The sequence below is a fragment of the Telmatherina bonti genome (genome assembly GCF_933228915.1).
Source record: "Telmatherina bonti genome assembly, chromosome: 2".
Classification (NCBI taxonomy): domain Eukaryota; kingdom Metazoa; phylum Chordata; class Actinopteri; order Atheriniformes; family Telmatherinidae; genus Telmatherina; species Telmatherina bonti.
This window is the reverse complement of record NC_136620.1, coordinates 18,411,607-18,423,488: the sequence shown is the minus strand read 5'-3', so window position 1 is coordinate 18,423,488 and position 11,882 is coordinate 18,411,607.

Below are 11,882 nucleotides of genomic sequence, written 5' to 3'. Positions count from 1 at the left end.
AATCAATGTGGAGATGGCGTTATTTTAGTGCAACTAGCAGGACGTAGCTTGTGCTTTCTTTTCATTTTAAAAGGCCCCAGATTTTACTGCCTTGCTTCATCATTGTGTGACACAACTTTTAAGATCATGTTTTAGGCTTGATTGTGTACAGGGTGCAGGTCATCAAAACTGTTGTGTGATCACTGATATGTGCTTAGCATGATCATTTTGGGTTGTTTAGGATTTTCAGGTTCTGCAACCTGCTTTGAAAGCGCTGAGTCTTTAATGTTTATGTGAAAAACTCACTTCCTGGCTTCCTGGCGCCTGATCATGACTTAGTCACAACACAGGCTTCTTTCTCATCGTCTCCTCCTTCTCAATTCAGGAAGACTGGCCGTGAGGTCGAGGGGTTAATGTCTGTTTAGTTAATAAGTCTTTTGCTAGATCAAACGCAAGCACTGTATGGACTCATGATCCAGTATGGGTATAACATGTATGATGCCTGCCTAATGCAAACCATTTAAAAAATATATATAAACTAGTTTTCAAGTGGTTTGGACTCAAAATTCAAAATATCCATAGAAGACATGAAAGAAATAGTTTTCTCTCCCCATTGAAAAACAGATTAACAAAGATTGCTTAAACCTAAATGAGAAACTATATGTTGAGAGTAAAGGAAACCTTTTCATATTAAGCATAAGAACCCAATTTGTCAAACATGGTTGTGATGGTAGTATCATGATTTGGCCATGTTATCATTTGAAAAAAAGCATGTAGCAATTGATGAAAAATGATTGTGAATTCAGAACAGTAGCAGTCACTTCCATTGGAAATTTGTAGAGTATCAGTATGTAACTTGATTCTCAAGAGAAAGCAGATAATTAAACTACATCAGACACAAAAGAAAGTTAATCTTATTATCATTTAAAGATATTTCATATTTAGCCAATAATATTGATGTCTCGTGTTCTATTTTGTTCTTTTTAGCAATATTTAGGATTAGGAAAAGAAAAGAAGGCCAAATCAGTCAAATAACCCAAGAGTCATTCCTCTCCTTTGGTCATGCTATTGATGGCTTTCCAAATGGGTGGAATCCACTTTGCGCTATCAATCGCTGATTGATCTCCGGTCTGGTAAAGCCTCTTTGATGTGAAGAACAAAGGGTTCCTGTTGGGTTACACAGGTCACGATTGATGATGCGTGAAATCATGGCCTCAGAGGAGAAACTGGTAGAAGAGACTTGGCTTCCCATTGTTAGATCTGCATTTCTCCAGTACGTGTCTCTTACACAAAGGCTATCTGGAAAAGCGTTTACGGCTATAAAGGCTGGGAACTCATCAGATAAGACTACAAAAAAAAATAAATAAATAAAATTAACAGAAGCAGAAGTTTGCAGTTCTCTTCCACTGGTAAAGCAAGAACCAGAGTAGTTCAGTCATTTCCTGCATTTGAAGCACCGAACATTTACAAAATCGGTAAAACAAAATTTATCTTTTATCTCTCTAGGAGGCAGATTAGAGTTTCATCTGACAGCACTGGCTGTGCTGAGGTTGTTGCTGCCTCCCTTGTCTGTCATCTTCCTCCTTTCTTCCCTCCCCTCCTTGCTTCCATAGACATGCTGACAGATGGACTTAGAACGTTTGGATGTAGGAGCAGGGAGGGAGAAAAGACTGCAGGGAAGAGGGAAGAGGGCTAGACCTAGAGGGAAGGAAGCAAAACAGAAGGAACAACAGCAACTGCTAGATAGAAAGTGTTTTTTCTCCTAAGTTAGGGAGAGAATTCGGATTCTGGCATACTAAGTAATGATGAAAGGGTGATGGGGGAGTGTGTGTTAGTGAACTGAAGGTGAGTTTGGGGGGGCTTCACCAACACCTGGTGGGGATTAGTTGGACCAGGATGGGTGGAACAGGAGAAAAACCTTATCTTTTCTTTACTTTTTTTATTGCCTTTGGTCCTCTCAGATTAGTGGCTTAGGACAGAGGTTTAGGAGAAAGGGCTTTCCCAAAGTAAACATCAGGGTTATTAAAAGTGTAAATGGAAGATAAAAATGCTTCTGTTAAAGCTCAGTTAACTTAAAAAAGTCAACATGTGTAATGTTGGGTTCAACATGTGAGATTATACCAATCATTTCCATCATGAAGTCATAAGAAAGGCAGAACAGTGGAACTATTTTGTGCATTTCAGGCTAATTTATTTTTATTTCTGAGACCAGAAGGACTGGGATTGATCGAGTTATTGTCACAAATCGCTTTATTTACTTCAGACCGACCCTCTCTGTAGGCTGTCAGATCAGCCTGTGGGCAAAACGAGTGGATTGAGACTCTTCCGCATTAAGCCCCGCCTCCCGCCACTGCACTACATCGGGAGCGCGCACCGCAACTGCTTTTCGCCGTCACTTAAATCATTGTTGGATATATATAAAAGTTTATGTCATCATATACCAGTAGCTCAAAGTTGTTTTAAATGCTTAAACTTGCACATAAACTGTAAAAATGCTCTGACAAAATTTTGCATCTTTATTGTAGAACATCAGAATTTTAGTTCATTTGACCACTTTTGTCACTGGAAACATGTGAGCTTGCAAAAGTCATGTGACTGAGCTCATAACGCATTCAGACTTTCTACACTATATGTGATTCAAGTCCTACATCTTTAAAACATTCCAGTGTCATTTGAAAAAGTGCCACGAGCCTGTTTGTCCACATGTCCAGATGTTTACTGGTGGTGCTAGAATCCCAATGGATGAGGAAAAATATGGCCAGTGAAAGTTCGAACATGTAACCAGTAAAAGGATGTCCAAATCATGAACGTTTAATATCAAAACTTAACTATTTACTGGTGAAAGCAAACTAGAAGAGTGAGGGATTGATAGCTGAGCTTCCCTTTGAAAGACTGAACTTGAGCAGAAACGTGAGAGAGGGAACTATGGAGCTCTGGTGACCTGACATTGAGGGGAAAGTCAACAAGCCATTTTTCTTCTGGGAGGGGGGGGGGTCTTTTGCTGTGACACAAAAGGTTATGTGACTTTTGTCTCCTTGAAGCTGAAGTAAAGGACTCATGACGGGAGAAGCACTGTGGGTCCAGCAGTGCACTTCAGGTCGTTCATTGTTTGCATCCAGCCTGTCCAGCACATAATGCATGGTGCACCCACGCTGTGCTCTTTTTGTCATTTTAATGGCCTGGTTCAGACAGACCTCTCCAGAGTGTACAGTTTATCTGCTTATGCAAGAGTGATTGCTTTATTCATAGTTATTGCAATTTAGTACAGTACAGGAGAGCTGTTAACTTATGAATATACACCTCAATCAGGTTTTTTGTTAATCTCATCTAACATTGTAAATAAAAAAGCAGAAGGATCACAGAGGAAGGAAAGCAGGGAAAACAGCTGATCATCAGGACAGTAAAAGTAAGCAGGTGTTTTGAAAATCCAGTCCGTAAATGTTAAGAGGATGACGGGATAACAGACTGTGAAAGAAAGGATCAGAGCACGCTGACGTCAGGAGACACTGCTGTCACGTTCAAGGAAGAGGGCGACGGCAGCGCTGACCTAAAGACTGAAAATTTTGAATCAAGAGCTTTAGCTTAAAGATGTGCTTAAAGCAGAAGAGAAACAGATCCATTCACACATATTTCACTTCCAAGAAGCCAGACTTATTTGTAATCTTTTAAAGGGGTTTTGAGCAACAATTTTCCTTGGACACAGGCTGCAGTCCATTCCTAGTAACTAATCTTTTTCATAAGAATGCGTTTTTTTAACATGTTAAACCATTCGACACTGACCTATGAATCAGTCAAGGATGAAATGGAACCTGCCTCAAAGAATGTACCTATGGACAACATAGCAAGGAGCCCTTGAAAACTTTATATTTAGGTACTTGGCAAATAACATCCTGTTTTGACATCTGCGAAAATGACAAAAGACGACACAGTTTCACAAGTACAAAATTGCACTAAAGCAATTCCCCAAGCTGTTTATAGCAGAAACTTGTTTAAGGGTGCGGTGCATGAATATGTCAAAGGTCAATGATCTATAATTGAAACCTGTTTCTATTGCTATCAAACCAATTCAATAAAATAACTGATATCTTTTCTTTTATTTTTAAGAATAAGTCATTTATATGCACTTGCCATGGATCCACATATATGGTAGCTGCCAATTTTGTGCCACCATTTTTACTACTGTGACCATGAATGGATAAATGACTGTGAAGTGACAAGTGTCTGAGCTTTAAGACTGCAGTACCAGCTTTGTTTGATAAATGCTATATCACCTTTTGGAATGAGTAACAAGACGGTACATGTGTACACAATGTGGAAGTAGTTACCTGTTGTATAATCATTGCTGCACCTGAGGCAACTGGATTCACTCAGAGATGAAAAACATGTTTATATCTGGAGGAGTTTTGGCCACTGACAGCCACCATCCATGCACAATCGTGTTTGGCATTTAAACAAATTTCTATGCACATTTTTATTACTAGATATCAGTAATTCTTACACACTGTACCTTTAATCTCAACATAGTATTTAGCATGTCAAAAAGAATTGGAAACAATGGAGATTAGAAAAAGACAAGCCTGGGTAGAAAAACTACTTACAGCAGATAAATAGCATCTAGACAGGATCTCCTGGATGCAGAAAAGATTTGACAAGAGCTGAAAGTTTACTTTTGTTGCAGCCTCATCAGAAATGACCTCCAGGGAAAGGATGGCTGTCAAGAAAGGAAAACCAGGAGAAAATGTTTAGGGATGCAAAATGGCACAACAAATGGATTGAAAATTCATAGTAACAAGTTTGATGGAGTGATGTGTCCTTCCCAGAGCCCGAACATCGACATTTATGAAGCAGTGTAGGATACTTGACAGACAATAGAACAAAAAGGCAACCAACATTTAAAGAGCTCCAGAAATTCCTTCTTGAATCCTGAAGAACGACTGAAGACTAAACGTCAAGAAATCTTGAAGAAACAGATTGTGTTGAAAAATAAAAGGGTCCTACCAAATATTTGTTTTCAAGCTTCTTAAAATTATATATCTGTGTATCCCTTAGGTGCTGGGTTTCTATTTAAACTTGCATAGTTCTGTTAAAATTTTCACCTATTTTATATTTCCTTGTTACGTAAAAATAAACCGTGACTAAAGAGTTTTGCACAGTACTGTGGGCAAGTAGTCTACTTACATAAAGCAACAGTTAACTCAGGACCTAACAAAGACATCAGTTTGCTATTAATGTTGTTGAGTCCATCTCACTTCCTGTACTTTAAATGTTCAGTGTGATCGTTCATGCACTAAGTGTGTGTGTGTGAATGAAGGCAAGGCCTCTTCTCTTCACGTGTCGCTTATTTATAAAAGTAACATTGTTTCCGTGACATGCTCATTAAACCAGGGAGTGTGTAGGGTTAGGGAGCTTAACCTGCTGTGATGGGAGACGTGTGATGCCCTGGCATCCTCAGGGACCGGCTGTGAAAACAGGCTTAGAGGAAAAATGATTAACCAGGAGAGGATCCTTTAGTCCGGAGCCAAACACATGACTGAACAGACACATGGTGTCTTGGTTGTGACACAGTTATGAGTCTGAAGAGCACATGAGAGAGTCAAGCTTTTCTGTCAGCCACAAAGCTGAAGACGTTTCAGAGGTTTGCTGTTCACATCAAGGCAAAAGTTCTTACAGAGCATTTACCATGGATGATTTTAGGACCCCCAGTCATGTTAGAAATGCTGATTTGAAAAGCACTGCATTGCTTCGGGGAAAGCGCCTACATTTACCAGCATGCATTCTGTTTCAGATTATCAGCTACATGCTGGTGAGCATGTTTACCTAACGTGGTAAGCTTCTTGTGACATCTGCCATCTCAAGGAAAGCATAGCTTGAACCCTGTGAGGCACTGGTCTTCTCACTCTTCATTTATCAAATTCAGTGGATTTATTTTTTGTTACTGATTTAGTAGTTTATTAAAACCCGGAAGATTTCTTTTCCACTACTCCAGAATCTTTTGCTCTAAACTTCATAGCTTTCTTCGTTCAGTCAACAGATCATGGAAGTAACTTAGATTTGGACTCTGACCAACAACAAAGTGTTGATAGTCTTATCTGTATGCTACATTGTCTTGTTGGAAAGTCCAATGCTTTCCCAAGGCCAAACTTTTTTAGCAAACTAACAATTTCCTCCAGAGTCTTAAAGCTGCAAATTTTTCTAAAGATGGAATTCACTTTGATGAAGTTGCAAGTGAAATTTTCTCCATGACAGTATATATCAGTCAATAGACATTTGGTGCAATAGGAAAAAAGAGGGAGTGGGGAGGTTTGCCAGATAAATGAGTTTCCCATTAAGAGCTAAACCAGAATCCATTTTATCAATTTAATTAGTAAAACTGTAAAGCTAAACTGACATACATAAAATAAATCTGTATCTCACTGGAAATACATCCATTGGTTCAGTGAAATTGCATAAGGCTGCACATCAGCACGTTTAAAAAGCTATATGTTAGCTTAAGGCTAAAGACAATAGAAAATACTGCAGTGTTCTGAGCTAACATAGCCGCAAAGGCTCACCAGTGTGGAGGTTGTAATGGGAATAGTTCTCTGATTGTTGTTACCAAGTAGGTTTAAGTACTGTTACTGAATTGCTTTCATTGATGGATAGGTTCATGCTAAGTTTGGATTGTAGTTCTGGTTTCAGTTTTGGCACCATGAGTCTGAGAGATTGTACCAGGAGAGACGTTCCCCTCTGCTTTTCTGTATGTGTTGAATAATAAATTACTGTCAAGATAAATCTTGTTTTTGTGGTTGGGCTGTTCATTACATTACTTGTAGTATTGCTAGTGGTTAGCATGCATATTAACTAAAAGGGATTAAAAAAACTTAGTCCATCAACAAAAGTTTACCTTGATAATATGAATTGTATTCAATAACACACTGACATCAAAGACAACACAAATAGTAAAATCAGCATGTTTGCAACAAATAGTAAGATCAGCATGTTTGCAGCATAACAGCTAAATGCTGCTTCTCCATGTTTAGTCTGGACCAAGTGGCAACCTCCGGTGGTGAAAAGTGAAGCCTATGAGGAAGTGCATAAAACGACAGTTCCCCCTTCATCCACTAGGGGTTGGCTCCAAAACAGAGCAAATCCCCATAGACTTCCATGTTAAAAAGGCCAACTTCATAGCAGAAATAAACATGTTTACAGCCTGGTTCAAAAATCCATTTTCGGTTTATAGGTCAGGTTTACCTTCATGACAAGTGTGGGGGGAGTGAATTTTTTTCTAACTTGCCCATTTTAAAGTAATTTAATCTCGAAGTTCGGCATATTTAGGGGCATGTCCTTTTGATTGACAGCTACCGATCTGCGGCTTCAAGTAAGAAGAACGTAGAACAACCACGGTTTTTAGTCCGGTAACAACATGACTTAGCTTTAGCCCGCTGACCTCCGTTAGCTGGTTAGCTCCTGTTATCTCGGGGTTAGCTCGGTTAGCTTTCAGCTACAGAAAGCTCGGAGTTCGCTCAATGTCAATCATCCACCATCATTCGCACGGCTCCTCTCTCAGCTCTACCTCTTTGCCCATATTTGTATTTTCCGGGCGAGACGATGTGCTTGAAACTGTCAAGATGGCAACGGTAGGAACCGCCCACCGAGCTTCAATTCAGCTCTTCAGAAACCTATGGGTGACGTCACAGAGGCTCCGTCCATCTCTATATACAGTCTATGGTCTGGACTCTGGTCTGGACTAGTTCATCCAAGTCGTTGTATCAAAGAGCTCTGCTTGGTTTATATTCTCTGAACATATGATAGATGTATTCTGGTCCTGAACCATTCTGGAATTTGTAAACAATCTATACTGTGACTGAATGGAAGCCATTGTAAAGATGGTAAAAGTGATGTGATGTGTTCAGAAGAAATAGATTTCTTTGTTGCTACTAATTGCTACTAAGGTGCTGCTTTTTCTTAATTTTTTGGCAATGGAACAATCAAGGTAAATAATGAAGTATAAAATAACACAATGGTATTTGTCAATATCAAGATATTAAGAGTGAAAAAATACAAATACACAGGGCTTATAATGACTGCTCATATTCGTTGATCAAGAAAGTAGCAATGTGCAGTGACAAAAAAATTGAGGATGCAACACATAGTGACGCATCATCGAATCAAATCGAAGACAACATAATTGTAGTCTTATTGAATCATTACAACAGTGAAGATGCTTAGCCCTGTCAAGCAACAGCATAAAACGGTCAGAGCTCCACTTGAAATAAACTTTTATATTTTTTTCATTGATCTTTTTTTTTTTTTTTTTTTTTTTTTTTATTTCATCTAGTCCGACCATAACATTCTCCAGTTTCCCTATTTTGTGTATCTATTTTAGCAGGCCAGGCAACCTGAAGGTGTAAAGATCAGATATTTCATTTAGGATTTCATTCTTAGTAAACACCCAGGGTACCCAAGTTTTATGGAAACCATATTGCTGACATGTCCCTCAAAGAACTAAGATAAATACACAGGATACAATTGAGATTATAAGTAATGTTTGGACTGAAATACCACTAAGTATTTTATAGGCAGCCACATATTTTGTAATAACAGAGTTATGAAATTTCTTATCTCTCAGGATGTACAGTCAACAATCATGCCACAGTAAATGTTAAGTCAAATAAGGAAGAAGTTTCTCCTGACACAGAACAAAAACACCAAAGGCCATGACTTACCTAAACAGGTTGTGAATGGCAAAGAGGAAGGATGTGTGTCCCACTAGAAAGACCTTCCACCCACATGGCCCTGGGCCACTAAAAAGCCAGGATGTGAGGAAGTACCGTGCTTCCCTATCTGAGAGACGGAGACAACCTGTTTCCATGTTTTGCCCCTTATCCCAGTGAAAAAGGATCCAGATAAAACAACTTTCAGGCGAGCCATATCTGAAACACAACTGTCTTTGTGGGAGCATTGTAAAGATATACATGTTGTTTCGCTGTTTTTGTTTATTTGTTTTTTTCTTTGCATGGAAGATGTCAGTCTTAATGGCCAAATTATAAGCAAGGAAACAGGTTTTTAAATGCTGACTGTGTAATTCATGTGGGACTGGAACATTCTCCAAAATATCAGTCTAAAATTGAAAACTTCACATCAATTTCATACAAAAAGAGTCTCAAAGTACATTGCTATATCTATGAAAAAAAAAAAATAAATAAAAAAAAAGACAAGTTTGGGTTACACACAGAGATTGTGTGCAATATATATTATCATGATGGACTCTGTAGGATTAATTGAGCTCTAGTTTGTTTGTTCGGACATTTTGGTCGATATGAAGAGGTGTGAAAAATCCACTCCGGTTAACCTGAAAATGTTAATCTGGACTGATTTCAAGTGAATCAAATACAAGAAGCGTACTCGACATATGTGTTGGAAACAAGCTGCTCTGCATTGACCAATAGATTCATGAATTTTCGTTGTTTGTCTTGTCCTCTTCTTCAGTAAATGTAGCGCTGCCTCAGGTGAGGAGGGCAATTTGTTATTTAAACAGTTCGGTGCAGCGCTAAAGCAGACATGGACCACACTGTGAGTTAACGTCAAGACCTTACCTGCTAATTTTTCTACAAAAGAAAAAAAAATGTAAACAGCCAGCAACTGTTTGGACTCAGTTAAAGACACTATTTTTGCCTTTTGTGGCTTAGTGCACAAAATGACACATTAACTGGTTATATATCAAGGAAATTAAACTCTTTAGTACTCAGAACACAGTTTCTTGTACACAGAAAGGCTGAAGAAGACAACAACATTTTACTGGCACACAAAGGAAGGGAAAAGGGTGAAGCTGCAGTCAGAGGCCTTGTGTACATGTATGTCTCTGTTTCCTGTGAGTGAGAGAGAGGAACAGGAAAACTCAAAGAGAGAGAGACATAGAAAATCAACGCAGGGATCAAGTGACAACAAACAGATCATGCAAGAGCGGAGGTCCCTTTGAACCTTCCCGGTGCGGAAGTCAGCTTTTTTTCCTGAGCTTCTTTCTGCTCACACTTTTTCTTTTATTTCCATTCACCACTCCCCCCCTTCCACCGGAGATAAGCTTTCAACACAGTAAGCCCTGTAAAAACAAGCCACGAGTGTTTAAGCTGAGACCAGTCCGCAAAGATGTCCCAGTATGCTTTGCTGCATCAGTGCACAGCTGCTGTAGACCATGTGCCACACAGAAAACATGTGTGTGGCTGTGATTGGTCTGCATTTTGTGTATTGAATTGGGATGAGACTGTATAGACCTATACCTACCATTATCCAACAAATCCTGAGTTGTTCCTATTATTTTCTATCACACAAATGGTGAGAGATCAGTAAGCTCTGTCTGTTCCAAGCCATTGCTGCCATAAGTAACCTATAACCCATTTCAGCTGACATGATTGGCTCTGCTCTGTAGTTTATTGCTAATGTCACTGGCCAATCCCACTGTCCCTGATGAAAAAAGCAATGCGAGCCAGTGTTGCCAACTTTGCGACTTTGTTGTTTTATTGAGCGAGTTTTCAGACCCCTTCACTAACTTTTTCTGCCGTTAGAGGAGACTGACATGACAGATGGTATTTTTTATTTATTTTATATCGATACATATCGATACATATCGATATATATATACACACACATACACATATATATATATATATATATATATATATATATATATATATATATATATACTTAAATTTCAAATTTTACTGATGGTGCAGAAATGGCCATATTCTTAAAAGAAAAAAAAAAAAAAAAAAAAAGGCATCACTGTGTCTCTACTAAAACCTCTAACTTTGTTGTGTTCAGTTCAGCTCCATGAAGTTGCACAGATAACGTCCACATGATGAATCACACTTTCTACTAAACAAATTTTCAAAGTTTTTATGTGTTTTGAAATGCAAAAAACGTCAAGGTGAGAAAGAAATACTGTTTTTTTTTTCTATGTTCCATCTTTAATTACTTCAACACAGTGGGATCTGTAGTGATGATTTCACCTCCAATAAAATCCCAAAGGTGTTGGCTTTATTTTAATATCACAATGGTTTTCATAAAGTTTATAATTGCAGAGAAATAATCAGTTCTTTTTGTGTATGTGATGTTCAAGCATAAACCCAAAAAAGACCATTGGGGTTTAAGAGATCAGGTCATTAAAGATATCACTACAAACATCATAACAGACAAACATGCAGACTGCAGCACAATATTCTCAATCTGACGGATATCCAAAATAGGAAACACCAAATCTATCACTGACCAGGTGTGTGAAACATTAGGTTTATGTGCCTCATGGTGACGTTATGAGAAGGATGAGCAACACATTTGAATTTAAAATGCAGCATTTAAGTGTCAGCAGGTGGGCTGACATAAGTCTGCTTCATTAGAAAATGTTTCTACATACCGGAGAAGTTTCTTTTGTTTGTTTTGAATGCATTAAAATACTTTTTGCATTACAACGGATTATTCTGTGTTTGAGTGCAGCAACTCTCTATGTTGAAAACTTTTCTTTTACCACTCTTTTTTTTCATGCGTATGAAAACAGAAGCAGGGTGTTGGAGCCTTTGGGTAAACAGGATGACTTCTTCCTGCAGTGGATACAAAGCAAACAGAGGAGGCACTGAACAGCAGGCAGGTTTCAGTGTGTACCTGCACCTGTCCGAACAGGTGCATCCCTGCATGTTTGAGGTGTGCACATAAAAACTAAGTTTATCAGCAATTATTAAGGCTGCATCCAGAGCTCTGAGTGAGACTTTGTAACTCAAAACAGGCCTAGGTGCAGAGACCTGCACTCTTCCACTCCCTCCCTTCTCATCTCTCTCTTCTTTTGTCCCTGACCCGCATCTATCACCACAAGCCCTCTAGGGGTTTCAGGGGGACTTTTTGAAAATACGATCCTCCCATTTCTCAGAGATGGA